Source organism: Excalfactoria chinensis, chromosome 3 (genome assembly GCF_039878825.1).
Source record: "Excalfactoria chinensis isolate bCotChi1 chromosome 3, bCotChi1.hap2, whole genome shotgun sequence".
In the NCBI taxonomy this organism is placed as follows: domain Eukaryota; kingdom Metazoa; phylum Chordata; class Aves; order Galliformes; family Phasianidae; genus Excalfactoria; species Excalfactoria chinensis.
The window spans coordinates 93,176,628-93,191,319 of NC_092827.1; the positions used below are offsets into that span (position 1 = coordinate 93,176,628).

At 38.9% G+C, this 14,692-nt stretch overlaps 1 protein-coding gene across 1 annotated transcript in view; it reads left to right on the forward strand.

Annotated features, from left to right (window-relative positions):
• The first annotated feature begins 3,018 nt into the window (after positions 1–3,018).
• SPTLC3 (serine palmitoyltransferase long chain base subunit 3) overlaps positions 3,019–14,692 on the forward strand; it is a 140,379-nt gene continuing 128,705 nt past the window's right edge. The window contains exon 1 of the mRNA XM_072333431.1: positions 3,019–3,032. The gene's annotated coding sequence lies outside the window, so the exon portion shown is untranslated. The remainder of the gene's footprint in view (positions 3,033–14,692) is intronic.

Genomic DNA, 14,692 nt, shown 5'->3' on the forward strand with positions numbered 1-14,692 from the left:
GCTTTTGTGATACGATAAAATTTCTGAATGCTGCCCTCCAGCCTCCGTATCCAGTAGCTAAAATAACAACTTGTTTGATTCTGTTATATATATTCATACCAGATACAAACCACAAGTTTATGGAGTTATTTTAATCAGTTTCTTGCGGTGCCCTTTGCTGGAGGGGTAAGTGGGAAATCAAGTAGCTGCAGACAAAAAAATAGACTTGAAATGTAAAGCCATGACACTGTCAGAGTCTGCTTTTTTCTGCTCTGTATTCACTGGTGTGATTATTTTACTCTTTTTTTTTTCAGCAAACTGATTAAATTTGTTCAAATTTCTCCTTGAGTTTGCACCACTCAGCAAAATTAGAAGATGCCACACGAAATAATGGGTTGATAGTAGGTTACAAGAGGCCTCTTCCTTGAGTGCCAGCTGCTTGCAAATAGCCTGTAATTAAGTTCGTAACCAGCGTAAATACCCACTGACATTGCTTCTTTTTTGGAGGTACTGTGTGTGGGTGGGATGGTAATCTGACAGCCTGATTAAGGGAGAGTCTTTTGTGCAAGCTGTGCACTGATAAACCAAGAGTAACACCTTTCAAAAGATGAAGGCCATTTCTGTGTTCTGTTGTATCCTACCTGCTTCTCTGCCCCCTTGCGTAATGCTTCTGTTTTCTCAGCTGGCACTTGAAGATGGAACATGATTGCACAGGTCCATGTGTGCAAGACTCAAGTGCTTTTGTAGAAGAGTACCCACACAAAACACAAAAGCAAGTGTATAGAAAACATGAACTGCAAGCAACAACTCAGCCTCTCAGAAGAATGCGTGTGTGGGAAATACTGTCAACATACTTGAGATAGACCTGAGAGAGAGAGTTACTAGGTTTGTTTGTGTTTCACACCTTATTTAATCTTTTCTTTAATAAAGGAAAGTGACGGGAACCTCCAGCTATCTTCAAAAGGTTTCCAACTATGGGATGCTGCTTATTCTAACTTTATTTGAAATAGTTGCTTACTTTCAAAAATGATTTTTCAGGATACATACTGGACATGGAAGGCTTACATTTTTTATCTTTGTTTTCATCTGTCACATTAATATATTCCTATGGTGTTTGAGTAGTGGAAGTACAAAAGAGTTTCTGAGTAAGTTAGTAGGGGGGATGTGCGTCTTGACCTTCAGAAAGGGAAGCGACATCCAAGGAGCTCATGGTGCTTCCCTGTCCTTAACACTGGCAGTCTTGAAGTCTTTCCAAAACTTTGTTATATCTTTTCTGCTGTAATTCAAGTTTCCTCCTTCTCTGATCCACCATTCTGGTCTCATTCATTTGGCAGTTCTTTATTTGAAGGGTATTGCTATCTTCTCCTGCTTTATTGTTTTTCTTCATGTTCATCAAATCCAGTTCTGTAGCTTGTGTTTTTTAGGTCTCTGATTATTTTCCTGACTCCCCTTTGAGCTCTGTCCAGTTGAGCTATGTTCCTCGCCAAGTAGACAAGCCCAGGATTGTAATACTTGAATCTACAGCTGTCAAGATACCTTAATAGATTGGGTGTAAAAATGTGTAAATGCAGTGTCTATTTATAAAGAGACTGAAATCACTCCTTAGGTGAAATTCATATGTTTAACAGCTTTTGATCTGCAGTTAAGCCCATGGCTGTGCACACATTGTGTAGATTTAGATGATGCTGAATAGTATTTCCAGAGCTTGTTTTACCATCATTGTTGTTCCTGTAAGATCACGGTGACTTCAATCTTTGTAATTTCTAAGGTAATATCCTCAAAGATAGGAAAGTAGTATTTTCTTCTCAGAGGTAAAGTTTCAGATACTTGTGTAACTTAAAAATATGAGAATTAGTTCCCAGTATTGTCAGGGTGAGAAACTACTACTTTAAGAGGACAGTTCAGCCTGTTTGCTAGGGTGTATAAAAAGAACCTTAAATTACAGTCCTAGCTGAAGTATGCCATTGTTATCTTAAGGAAAAATGAAGAGAAATGGCTGCAGGTTCTCATTGCCTCAATGATATGGAAAATTTGCAGTCCATGTTACCGAACTATCTTTATTGCACTAAATCAAAGCGAGTCATGATTTAAGCAGTTACCTTTTAAAGTAGCATTGCTCCATAAAATGACTGTAGAAAATGAAAGGAATCTCATCTAGCCAGGAAATGAGTTATTTGGTAGTTCTGCTGGGCATTGTGGAACTGGTTAACCACAATGGAGACTCCTATAGTAGGAGGGGATAAGCTGTTAATGCTGAGGACTTTCATTATGACTAAAAGCACTGGGGAGCTTAAATCTCATATTCATAATGTGCAGAACTGCATAACTACTAAAAAGCAACAAAAACAGCAACAACAAAAAAAAACCTACCACCTTTGACTGGTAACATCTGCCCATTAAATTCTTGAGCCAGCAGCTAGAGCATCTTCTCTCTGTTTCTTCTCCATTCTTGCATTTAGCAGATAACATACAGTTCATTTGTCATGGAGCCAAACCAGCCTACCATATGCTTAGGAAGTCTTTTGCCATTCATCTCTGGTACAAGAACGTGCTGTGTGCGCCATGTTCTGGTTGAGGTAGGAAACATCCCTAGGAAATGTGCTAATTCAGAACTGACTCTTGATTAAAATGTCAGTGCTGACTACAAAATGTTGGCTTGTATATTTCTGGCATCTTCAAATTATGCCTTAAACACCTTCAGATTCACTCCAAATGCAACAAGCTCTATAAATATTAACTATCTATGCAAATCCTCAGAAGCTAATAAAAAATACTTATCCTTCTCTTTTGTTTCCAGGCTTGCCTCTTTCTGATTAGCTGGATTAATTTTCTTTTTCCTCTTATATTTTATCAGGTGACTAAAATCATAGAATGGCCTGGGTTGAAAAGGACCACAGTAATCATCAGTTTCAACCTCCCTGCTATGTGCAGGGTCACCAGCCATCAGACCAGGCTGCCCAGAGCCACGTCCAGCCTGGCCTTGAATGCCTCCAGGGATGGTGGCATCCACAACCTCCTTGGACAATCTGTTCCAGAATACTTTGCAGTTCAAGGTAAAAAGATGATTATTTCCAATTTTAAGAAATTAGGAATTTTCTTTACCCAGAGAGTTGTTTTCCTTCTTCACCCTTGTCATGCTGAGTTACTGACACAGGTGTTACTAATTGCCAAAAGGACGTGCTTGTTTTATTAGGTAATTGTGCTCTTTCTGTTGTTGTACCATTAGGATGCGTATATTTTTCTCTTGACACACATCAGATATCCTATAATTGATAAATGTTGTATATTCAAACTTACTGAAATTGATATTTTGGTTGGATTATCATCCTGGCTGGTTGCTGAGCATACTGGAGGTGATGTTTTCTTGCTTGTGATAATCTTGGAGGTTTAGTGGTGTGTAGGACTAGTGCAGGGTTGTAGCTCATGTGTGAGCAGATTCACTGGAAGTGTTTTTCTGGGCAAGAGTCCATTAAAAGATAGCATATCATGGGCTGGATATAATGCTTTCTTATTCCAGTAGGGTATCTGTTGAATGCTTCATATCAGTTAAATGATTCATGTCTTCAGTTTGGTCAAAAAGCTGTAATCTCTAGCCATTTCCCTGGAGTGTAACTTCACTTTCCATAGGTAATGAGAAGGCTGTACTTCCTCAGGCTGTATTTCAGCAGAAACCCGCTTTTCAGCTTCAGAACAGCTACACAGATGGGAGAGAAGTGAAATATTTCTTGATAGTAAAGAGGAATTTATTTCCCCATTAAACTTCTGTCCTCTAATTGTTTTCTGCGTCTCCCTGGCCAGAAAGCCTTAAAAATCAGTAATTTTCCTGATAATAAGGGAAGGGGCAGCATTAAAGACCATCAGTTTATGTATTGCTGTTACTTAAATATAACTATATAGATTGGTATGGAAGATGCTCAGAAGAGATGATTCTCTGTATGCAGCTTGAAGTAATCAGTATTAGTTACTGACAGACCAAGAGAATCTTACTGGAATGATTGTGCCTTGTTGTTTTGTATGAAATAAACTTAATCCCTTTTGTGAAAGAATGTTCCCCAGCCTACTGAGCGTCTCCAGGACCTCTAAGGTTTACATCTGTCTTTTTGAGGTTACAGAAGCTAGTCAAGGAAACTTGCTATAGCAACTTCTTTTTGTGAAGGTTTCATTCCTGTTACCATAAATTGTTCTCTAGCAGTTTGCTTTTTAGTCTGCTTTTTTTTCCTTACATCCCTAAATAACTCTGTCATTCATGGTGCAGCTTTGTGAATCTGGTAGCTTTTGAACATTTACTATTCTACATTGAGGAAGGACAAAGATCTCGTTCAGCAGCAGTTTAGTTATTCCACCGCGGAATGACATATTAACTACTAACTGGCAATTACTCTCTTTTAATAATAAAAAGTTTTTGTTTTATGTGAGATATCTAAGTACTATGATAGATTCTTCCCCCCTTCCTCCATCCCCTTCTCCAAGAAAGAAAGGAAAAAAAAGAAAGGGAAATGCTTATAACCTTTAGATTCTGGATAGTTAATTGGTACATGTGGAGCATATGTCTAGCCTAAAATCTACTGAGGTCAGAGAACTACTTCCATTGACATCAGTAGGTAATCGTTAATTCCTGTTTAAGCATACACCAAAAAGGGGTATGACCTTTTGTGTGCGGTGTTTCAGTGGTGGTTGCCAAGTCTTTTATCCTTCACATGTGCTAGTTGTGTCCTCAGCTTCATCAGTGATGTACCTGCCTTTTGTGGCTGTTGCACTTTATTGTAAAGTAATAGTACCCTCAAGCCACCCTAAACTCTGTCAGTACAGAGACAAAAGAGGAAGGATGAAAATAGGTACCTTTTAATTCTAACTAAATACTAAGAGGATAAATGTGTGCACTTTCACTGTTTCTATGTTTTTCTTATGTCTAAAATACTTTGGACATTTCAAAATAGATGAATACACAGAGCTGACCTGGATTATTTTTCAGGTAACATTTATAAATCCGCTTACAACTGTTTCTCTGTCTTTTCCCTCCCACTTGATATACATGTGGTTTCCTGGTCATATTTTTAGCTTGTACTTAATCTCACGTTCACATCCCTACATGAATTAACTGATTAAACTGTGGCTTACAGAAGAAATATTTATTTGAGGCTTAGCTTTTCCTTCCTGCCTGCTTCTCTGAACAAATATAGCCTGATGTTCTATCCTGCCAAGGAATGAAATAAAATCTAAAAAAAAACAAACCCAAACCTGAGAATAGAAAATTAATTATACTTCAGAAAATCATCAATTTTATTTATTTATTTATTTTTGGCTAGGCCTGATCTCCCAGTTGTCCCACAAATGCTGCGTGATCTTCCTCATGACAGTCTGCTCCATACTGCTCCATAACCTTCCCTGGCACCAAGGTCAGACTAACAGGCCTGTAGTTCCCTAGGTCCTCCTTACAATCTTTCTTGTAGATGGGACCTCACCAGTCAACAAGGAGCACTGATAAATGATGGGAAGCAGCTCAGCTATCACCTCCACCAGTTCCCTCAGCACTCTCAGGTGCATCTCATCCGGCCCCATGGACTTGTGGCAGTCCAGCTGGAGCAGTAGGCTTCTGTGTCCTCCTGAATTATGGGGAGTTCAGTCTGCTGCCCAGCCGAGACTACCAGGTCAGAGAGTGGGAGTACCCTGAGGATAACTGGTCTGGCCTTTAAAGACAGACATAAAGAAGGCATTCTGAAACTCTGCCTTTTCCTTATCTTCAGTGGTCACATTCCCAGCTTCATTCAGTAAAGAATGGAGATTCTCCGTAGTCCTTCTCTTTCTGTTGATGTATTTGTAAAAGAGCTTCTTGTTCCTTTTGGCTCCAGTGGCCAGATTGAGTTCAAGCTGGGCTTTTGCCTTTCTGATTTTCTCTCTACACATTTAACAACTTCTCTGTACTCTTTCTGAGTTGCCCTTCCCTTCTTCCACAGGACGTAGATTCTCTTTTTCTGCCGGAGCCTCAAGAATAGCTCCCTATTCATCCACACAACTCATCTCTTCTTATAGCCTTAGTGGTGGAACAGTGTTCAAGAGCTGGCTTTATGTGGGGGCACATCAACTCTAAATCCATTGCTGAAATGCCACATTTATGCAGACAGTGACATCTGTCCCTCTTTCAAGGGAGGGCAGATTTTGCCCTTTAATAACTCCAGTACCAGATCTAATCTGTAAACACAGCTTTTCCTATGGTCTGCACTATAAAATAATGAAAAAAACACACTGAATGGAGCTGAAATGCATGAAATGTCTTATCATGTTAAGGAAATGGCAGTGAAGTACAGAAATATTATTTAGCACGTTGTCTGTAAGTAAAAGGTATCTAAAGGATAAGGAAGGATTCTTTTTCTCCTTCTCTGCTTCTTCATTTCTACCAGGGGTTGTAGAATCTGAATCAACTCCTTCATAAACTTGTTACCTCTGCCTGGAAGCAACGCTGGAGGTTGTAAGGCTGATAGATAAAAGGAGATGGGTAGGTTGTTATCGGATGGGGAAGTGCCTCTGTTAGAACATCCTCTCTTTCGAACAGAGATCCTTGGTGAAGTGTTGTTAACTTACAAGTCCTGTTTTGTTTCTTTGCTGCAGGCCTTTATACATTTTCATGTTGATGGCTTTTTTCTCTCAAGTCCTTGAGCTGCTAAGTGTTCTATCTCAAGAATCCCACACTTGCCTACAATTTTACCTTTCTTATCCTGGGTGACCGTCTCCGTTTGTTTTTCACATCTCATTTTCACAACTTAATAATTTTCTCAAGTTTCAATCAAGGTTACACAGCTGTGCTTTATCAACTGGCCTTGGATCACAGACAGCAGAACCCTCATGATTATCACCAGCAAATATGAATACAAGTCAACTATTCTGTTTTGGTTCTATTGAAAAACAAGTGGTTTGGGATGAGCATGTGAAGGAGTGCTTTCTTTCTTAGTGGTGTAACACCAAAGTTCTAGTCTGAGTAAATCTAAGTCATTTCAAGAAAGGTCTTTTTTGATGTTGATCATTCCTGAGAATTTTTGGTGTAAGGAGGTTGCCTGTGGGAGCGCACAAAAGGTGTCAGATACTGAGTCAAGAAAATCTCATTGTTTTTTGTCCCAGTATTCTTGTTCTTCTCACTGGTAACAGTGTATCTTTTAATAAATGATCTGGGAAATGGTGTTCTGTCTCACTCTGAAGCTGTTTGGAATGTCTGGGCTGAGATAAAGGGGGACCTACAGCAATATTTAGACATGACCACATCCTCAGATTAATTTACAGAATGTAGCTAATTAGAATGACAGCTTTTTTACTTGCTTTTTCTCCCCCTGTAGCTTCTATTTGCAGTATTCTATGGCTAATAAAACTGTCAATTTTCTTTTACTTCAATAAAAGGTCACCTCGCAACAACAGCCCTGTGCCTTCTAACAGCTAGTGCCTTTATTAATATTTAAAATGTACACAGTGATATTTTCAAAAGGTCAGGCTTTTAAAAGACATAAAATGTCATCCCTAATTCTTCTTTCTCATAGCCCTTTTCTCTATTTTTTCTTCCTCATCCACCATTTAAATGTTCTGTTTTAGATACAGTATTTAGCATGTCTGGTGTTAAATCAGATAAGCATCAAGTGCTTCCCTGTCGCACAGGGAAAAGATAAATTTGCACTGATTCACAGTCCAACAACTTATGAAAGTAGTTTTCAATTCTGAATCTACTATGGACTCCCTTGAGTTAAATGAGTCATTTGTTCCATCAATTCTTGATCCAGAAATGCATTTAAGCCAGTGCCTAACTTTAAGAAGGAAGGGTGAAAAGGATATTGGAGCTTCATCTGGAAAGATAAGCTTAAAATATGTATTCTCTAAGGCCTTCTATCTACATCCCAGCCTGTGTCTATGTAGGTTGCTGCAAAAATAACCCCTCCTGTTTATTTCCATTGAAATTAAAACAGATGCAAAGAGCACAATAACCCTACTTGATAGAGCAAATTCTCAACTAAAACCACTTTTTTTATCAATACAATGTAGTCACCACTGTTAGCCATGCACAAGAGCCTGCATGCCATGCTCTGCATGGCATTAAAATCTGTATCAGCGGGGCTAGCCCACTACTTCATAGCAGCATTGATGGTGATGTTGCTAAGAAAACTGACCATGCAGCTCAACTTTCATTGGCCTGAACAAATGGAAGGTGCTGGTTTAGAGAAGAGAAGGCTCAGGGGAGACCTTACCACTTTCTACAAATATCTGAAGGGAGACTGTGGTGAGGTGGAAATTGGCCTCTTCTCTCATGCAACTATTGATAGGGATAGAGTGAAGGGTCTTAGGTTGCACCAGGGGAGATTCGAGTTGGACATAAGGAAATACTTGTCTGAGAGAGTGGTCAGGTGCTGGAACTGGCTGGCCAGGGAGTTGGTGAAGTCCCTGTCCCTGGAAGTGTTAAGAAACATTTAGATGTACTGAGGGACACGGTGATAGGTGGGCACTTGCACTGGATGATCTTAGAGGTCTTTCCCAGCCTTGGTGATTCTGTGATAACTGGCCTATAGTGTAAAAGTAGTAGAACAGTCCAGCCAAGGTTGGCAATGTGCTATGCAGTCTTCCAACCAGTATGGTGCCTGGTGTAATCGTATTGCAAAAGAATCTCTCTGTAGCCTGGAAGTCAGAGCCTTCAACTCATTCAGTGTTACTATGTAGCATCCAGAGTTGATAGTTGTCCTTGTTCTGAGAAGTCTAGAAGGATCACCCCTTTCCCAAAAGACAGTGTATATACCTTTACCTGCTGAGGATTGTGTCTTGAACTTCTTATTTGATGGGAAATTCACATCGCCGTTCTGTGGACTGATGTTTTGACTCTGCCTTGTTGTGGTGATACCACATCATATTTTTTTTTTATTAGATGACTCATCAGATACTTGTAACTTCTTCCTATAAAGCATTGACTTAATAATTTGATTTTAACTTAACGATCTTATTTTAGTCATTAAAGTTTCCCTGTGCTTTGTACTTAACTACTAGGCACCTCGATTGAATTGTGACTTTTCTTCCTGAGCTTGGGTGCTCTTCATGAGTCTGAACCAAAGCTCTCTTGTAGGTGGTTTCTACCATTATGGTTCACATAAGTGTAGGAGTGGTGAAGTGTACCTTGGAATCAGTGCTGGAGATTGATGATCATGACGTAAACAATCAGTAAACAACAGATTCAATAATGAAAAACAGTAGAATTCTGAAAACTCTTTTGTGTTTCTAATTTCGACGATATGTTAACAAGATAATTTCCAGGAAGAAATGCATCATCTAAATGGATTTTGGTCTAACAGTGCTCAGCACACAGCATAAGTGAAAACAGTTCTTCCTCATACTTCTTATTGATATTATAAATAACAGCGTAAGAATGTCAGTCCTGAAAATCTTCAGTGAAAGTAGGGAACCACTGATGAATAGTGAGTAATGAGCACAGCTAGAATAGGGCTGCTTGAAATCAGGAACACAGTGATGTTTGATTGTGCTGTTACTGATTGTAATCTACTATTTGCGAGCCTTCCAATTTTATCTTCCTTGTGTTTTATTGCTCTACTGATTTATCACTAACCACTTTGCTAGTCTTACAGTTGAAAACGTATCTACAGTAATGCTGATATAATATGTTCTTAATGAAAATGTAAATATCTGAGGGGATGTAGCCGGCATGTTCCAGCCAGCAGGAGCTTCTTTTTGTACAGCCCACTGAAAGGTACCAGTGACTGGAACAAAGCAAACTAACAATCAGGGTATTTTGATTCAAAACTAAGTGACTAACCCTGTGACAACAATGCCTTTAGTGAATGTAATTGTTATTCTGCTGGCCTGTTCATTTTAGGGAAGGAAGAAAGATTAAAAACAGTTTGGGAAAAGTCAAAATGGTTCTTGCTATACGTTTTGTTCTTTTTTTGTTCGCAGACTAATGCATAGTATTTCTTTTATCTGACCTGGCTTTTTCAGCTTTTCTTTAACGAGGTGAAAAACTTACTTAGAATTGTAACATATTTCCATTTAAAACTAATAATGAATCCAATATTTCAAATTTTGGTTTTGCTTATCACTTTAAGCATTTTTCCCTTGAGTCAGGAAAACAAGATTTCTTCTCTTCCCCTTTTGCATTTGAATGGAAGCATTGATTGCATTCTTGAATGATTCAAATAATCTCATGACAAAATTCTGCCCACCTGCGCTTCAAACCCCAAACAGTCAGGTAAGCTTATCTCACCAATACTGACAAATGGTTCAAAATCAATAATTAATGGTTTATGTTACTATAACATGGAGATTAAGAACAGGTAACAGTTTGCAGCCCAACCCTGTGTTATAAAATGACTCTATTTTATCCTAGCAAAATATCCTTTACACCAAAGTAGATGGCCTGGGAGTTTGACTCAGTTGTTTCTTTTCTGAACTGTACCACTTGACAGTGAACATTCTTTTCTGTCACTTGTATTAGTCTTTTAACCTCTCAGTTACCTAATCATAAGTTAATGACAACTCTGGCATAAATTACTCAGTTCACATGCAAAGGAAACTGTATCTCCTCTTTTTTCCTCCTTTTTTTTTTTTTTTAGTATTCAGGAGTTCTTTAAGTTGTAAGATAAGGGACAGAAAACAGTAGAATAATGAAAAGCATGAGAAAACTGGCAACTGCTTCCTCTTCAGTTCATTTGAAGAGAAATGTCAATACAGATATGATTTTCCTACAGGTTTCTTTTTCCCTTGTGTTTCTAAAGAAATACATTGATGACTGCAACGGAAATGTACCAGTGTTCAATTAAATTCAGTGAGTGATTTGCTATCTCAAGTGATGTGTTGGGGTTTTTTTTGTGGAGGTGAATCCTAGTGAAAGCTAAGGACATCTGCCTAAACAAAACATAGGAAACCACCCTACTTTAAGACAGATGTAGTTCTCCCCTTTCTGTAGAGCTTTATAATTGTATTTACTAGTCTGCCTGCAAAGCAAATTTATCTTGCAACTACAGTCATTGCTGTATAATCAAAATTAACATAAGCAAACATAATGAAGAGCTCCAACAAAGAAAGGGATTATTTTTTTTCCTATTTTCCTTCTCTAATTATTAATTTTTTTATTAAAGATAAATAGAACTTTTGTCAGCAGACGCAGTTTTCTTGTGTGAGTCGTGGGTGGAAATAGCCAATTTGGCAGGGGAAGAAGCAAATCCCAGTAATGCTTCTGCAGAGCTTTTTCTCTTCCTAATTTAGGCAGAATTGGAATTCCAAAAGTCTGCGGTACTGCTGAACTCTAAGAATATGACAGAATTGACCACAGAGCCAATGTGCAGCTTCTCTAGAGAAAAGTTGTCTCCCTGCTTGAGGGAATCCTTCTCTGCTGCAAGATATATCAGAGGAAGGAGCTTGCCCTGCAGGCAAAATGCAATAGCATAGGCTCTAGTAACTTAGGGTAGTTTACAATAGGAAGAGCAGAGTGACAGGAGTTTGAAGATTGCTCATATAAAGAGCATATCCGTGTGCTTTATTTTCCTTTATATCGGTTGCCTTGAAAATGGATCTAAATGTAAGATATCTTAAATAAGTCAGACATATAAAGTTCTGACACATACTTAAAGTGCTGCTATCTGTTCTGCCTACCTTTTCCTACATTGCCTACCTGGCTTTGATCAAAAAGCCTCACATGGAAATAACTTAGTTTTAGTTTATTAACAGCATTGACAGCAAAAGAAAAGAAAGGTTCCATCTCAAAACATGCGGTGCTTTGCATTTTGAAGGGAACCAAGAAGTTAACAGAAAGGTTGCTATGTGAGGATGACTAAAGCTGCGTGTTCTCTCAGAAAACCTACTGCAATTTTAAATAAGAAGTTCCAAACTTCTACAATTCAAAACACTTGAAAGTATGTGTTGGTTTTTTTTTAAAACATATTTACTCCTCTAATGTAGGAATTGCAAGATGCTTCAGATTTCCTTGATGTTTTCTCTTTCCAGCTATAAAACACACTGGTCTGAATGTTGAAGTTGCCCAGTATTGCAAGAGAACATCATCTTGTACGTATTGCTGGACTACAAATAGATTATATTTACATGGTGGGGGTCTTTGGCAAGTGAAATTGAGTTTGGTGGCTATTTTTTCTTCTTGGTTTTATTTTTATTTAAGTTTAGTTAAGATCCAAATGCAGCATTCATTAAATAGTGGATAATCAGCTGGTGCTTGAAGCTAGCAGTGTTGAAGAGCTGCTTGAGTATCTGTACACCTCTGGAAGGGCACTTCAAGGCTGACCTATGAAAACTTTTTCTTCTACCCTGACCTTTTCCCAGCAGATAATATTGGCACATGTAAATAACAAACTGTGTGCATTGCTTGAATTTCCTTGAACAGACTGAGAGCAACAAGTCTAGTGAGCGGTACATAGAATTTTGATTTGAATCTGAAGCCCCTAGAGGGGGAAGCTTCAAACCCACTGAAATGCCAGCCTCCTCAAGAAGATTAATTTGATGGAGGAAAATAAAAACAAAAAATCAAGAGCCTGCTGTTACTGCTTGAACACTGAACTGAGACAGGCCTCGTCATCTGTAGTCGGCCAGGTTTCTTTCACGTTTGGATTTCACTGCTTGAAAATGCTGAATTAGTCCATCTGTTCTCATTTAATTTTTTTCTCTGCTGGGACGTTGGTTGGTCTTCTTGAGTCTCAGTCAGGCACATTTCCAAAGCATCTAGATAGAAAGTTATTCCTCACTTTCTCATGAAATAGCAGAAGTGATGCCTGCTAACACAGCCTCTCAGGGTCTGTGCTCCTATGGGGAACATCTGTCCATAGAACGTGTGTACGCTTCAGCTGTGCCTCACCGTATCTTGTGTTAGATGAGTATTTTCCTAAGGAATTGATGATGAAAGCAATGCCAGATAATGTTGCTGCACCAAATTGTTTTAGCTACGGTGGAAGTGGTCATACTTTGAGTAATCCCTCATATGAATCTTCAGAAGCATGGATCACCAGGTGGAGACTGCATGCACTTTAAATTAGAAGACATTTTTAATAGCTTATAGAGGATTGGATGAACCATAAAAAATAACAAGCATTTTACAAGCATGTTTTACGAGGTTTTTTTATTCGATACTTGCTAGATTCTATAACTCACTGAATATTTATTTAAAATGAATTTACTGTCACTTGAGAAATTACTTTTTGCATAGTCTAAGATGATCAGTGCTTGTAACCATGATCTGAGGTTGTCTCAGTGCTCCAAGCAGCTGTGGTTGCGGTTTTCCTGCAAAGCATGGTTCATTTGAGGAGTGTAAAAATAGTATGACACTCGCTTTATCTAATTACAGCAGCCCTCAAGCCAGTAGCTTGTTTAAACTGATTTACACAGAGATATAAACACTTCCTGAGAATGATGTTTTCTACCCTAGTGTAGGATAAATTCTCCTCTGAAAGTGCTCACCTTTCTCCTGCTAGTACAAAGGGTCATTAGGTGATACAGTTGGGCATGAGTAGTAGCATCATTAAATGCAGTAAAGCTGCCTTACCTTACTGCTCTCATGATCATTACAAGAAATTGAAAGTGTTTTCCCATTATTTTTATACAGCATTCCTTATTTCTCTAATAACTGATTCCAAACTTTGCAATGTAGGGCAAGAAACCAAGAGAAACAAACAAGAAAAAACATTTCACCAAAAGGGCCTGTTAGTGCCAAGATATGAAATGATAAGTGGTAGTGTTTAAAATCAGTGTAAGAACCAGCTCTGTTCCTTCAAGCAATGGCTGTTTCAGACCATGGGTTAGGGAATTGCTGCTTCTGGTACAGAAGCCCGTTGGACACTGAACTCTTGTAGCTGCCACTTGAAACTTTCTGCTGTAAATGTGATGCTCCCTTCCTGAAGCAAAGGCCAAGAAAATTCCACAATGTCTTTTTTCTTGGAATAGCATATTTGCAGGACATGAGTGATGGTGATGCACAGTATGCACCTTAGTGCTCAAAATGAAGTAAATAGCACATCTATATGAGGTAGACCTGGCTTTATATATGTATAGGCAGACACACCCATTAGCACACACTTTGCTTCAGAATTTGACCTTGTGCACATATGCTGTGAGAAGCAGCAGATAGCATCATATTCCTTTAGCCTTACGGTCTAAATTCTTAATTTCTTCATCTTTTATTCTGTCTTCCCCCTGCTCTCCACTGCCTAAGAAATTCAATCTACTGCATCTTCCAGACAGAAAGTGGATACTTTACAGGGAAGCAGTCAGGGAATTGCCTGGTGACTTCTCTTTTCCAACATTCCCAATTCCTGTCATTTCTATGGACTTTTTAATTCAGTGGGTGGAAACCTGAACCTACTCCTGCATTGCTGGCTCTTTCTCTCCTTGGGAATAGCATTCATTCTACAAGGTTTGTTTTTAGCACTCTGAAACCTTGTAGTTAGAGACTGGTTATCCTTTCCGCTGTCTGCCTTTTTGCTGTGAATGACTATGACACTACTGTTCGCATGCATGGAAACAAATTACTGTGTAGATCATTGTGGTGTAACAGGTAGAAGCAGATCTCCAAATCCACTTCCTCTTCTAAGCTGTATGCTGGGCAACTTGAGGTGCATAGCCCCAGTGGCAGTCCTCGCTACTTCTTCTCTGAGCTACTTTCTGGCTGCAGCCTGGTGCTGACAAAACCTCCAAGGCGCTGGAGGGGGGGCCTGAGATGAATTCTCTGATTCAAACTTAG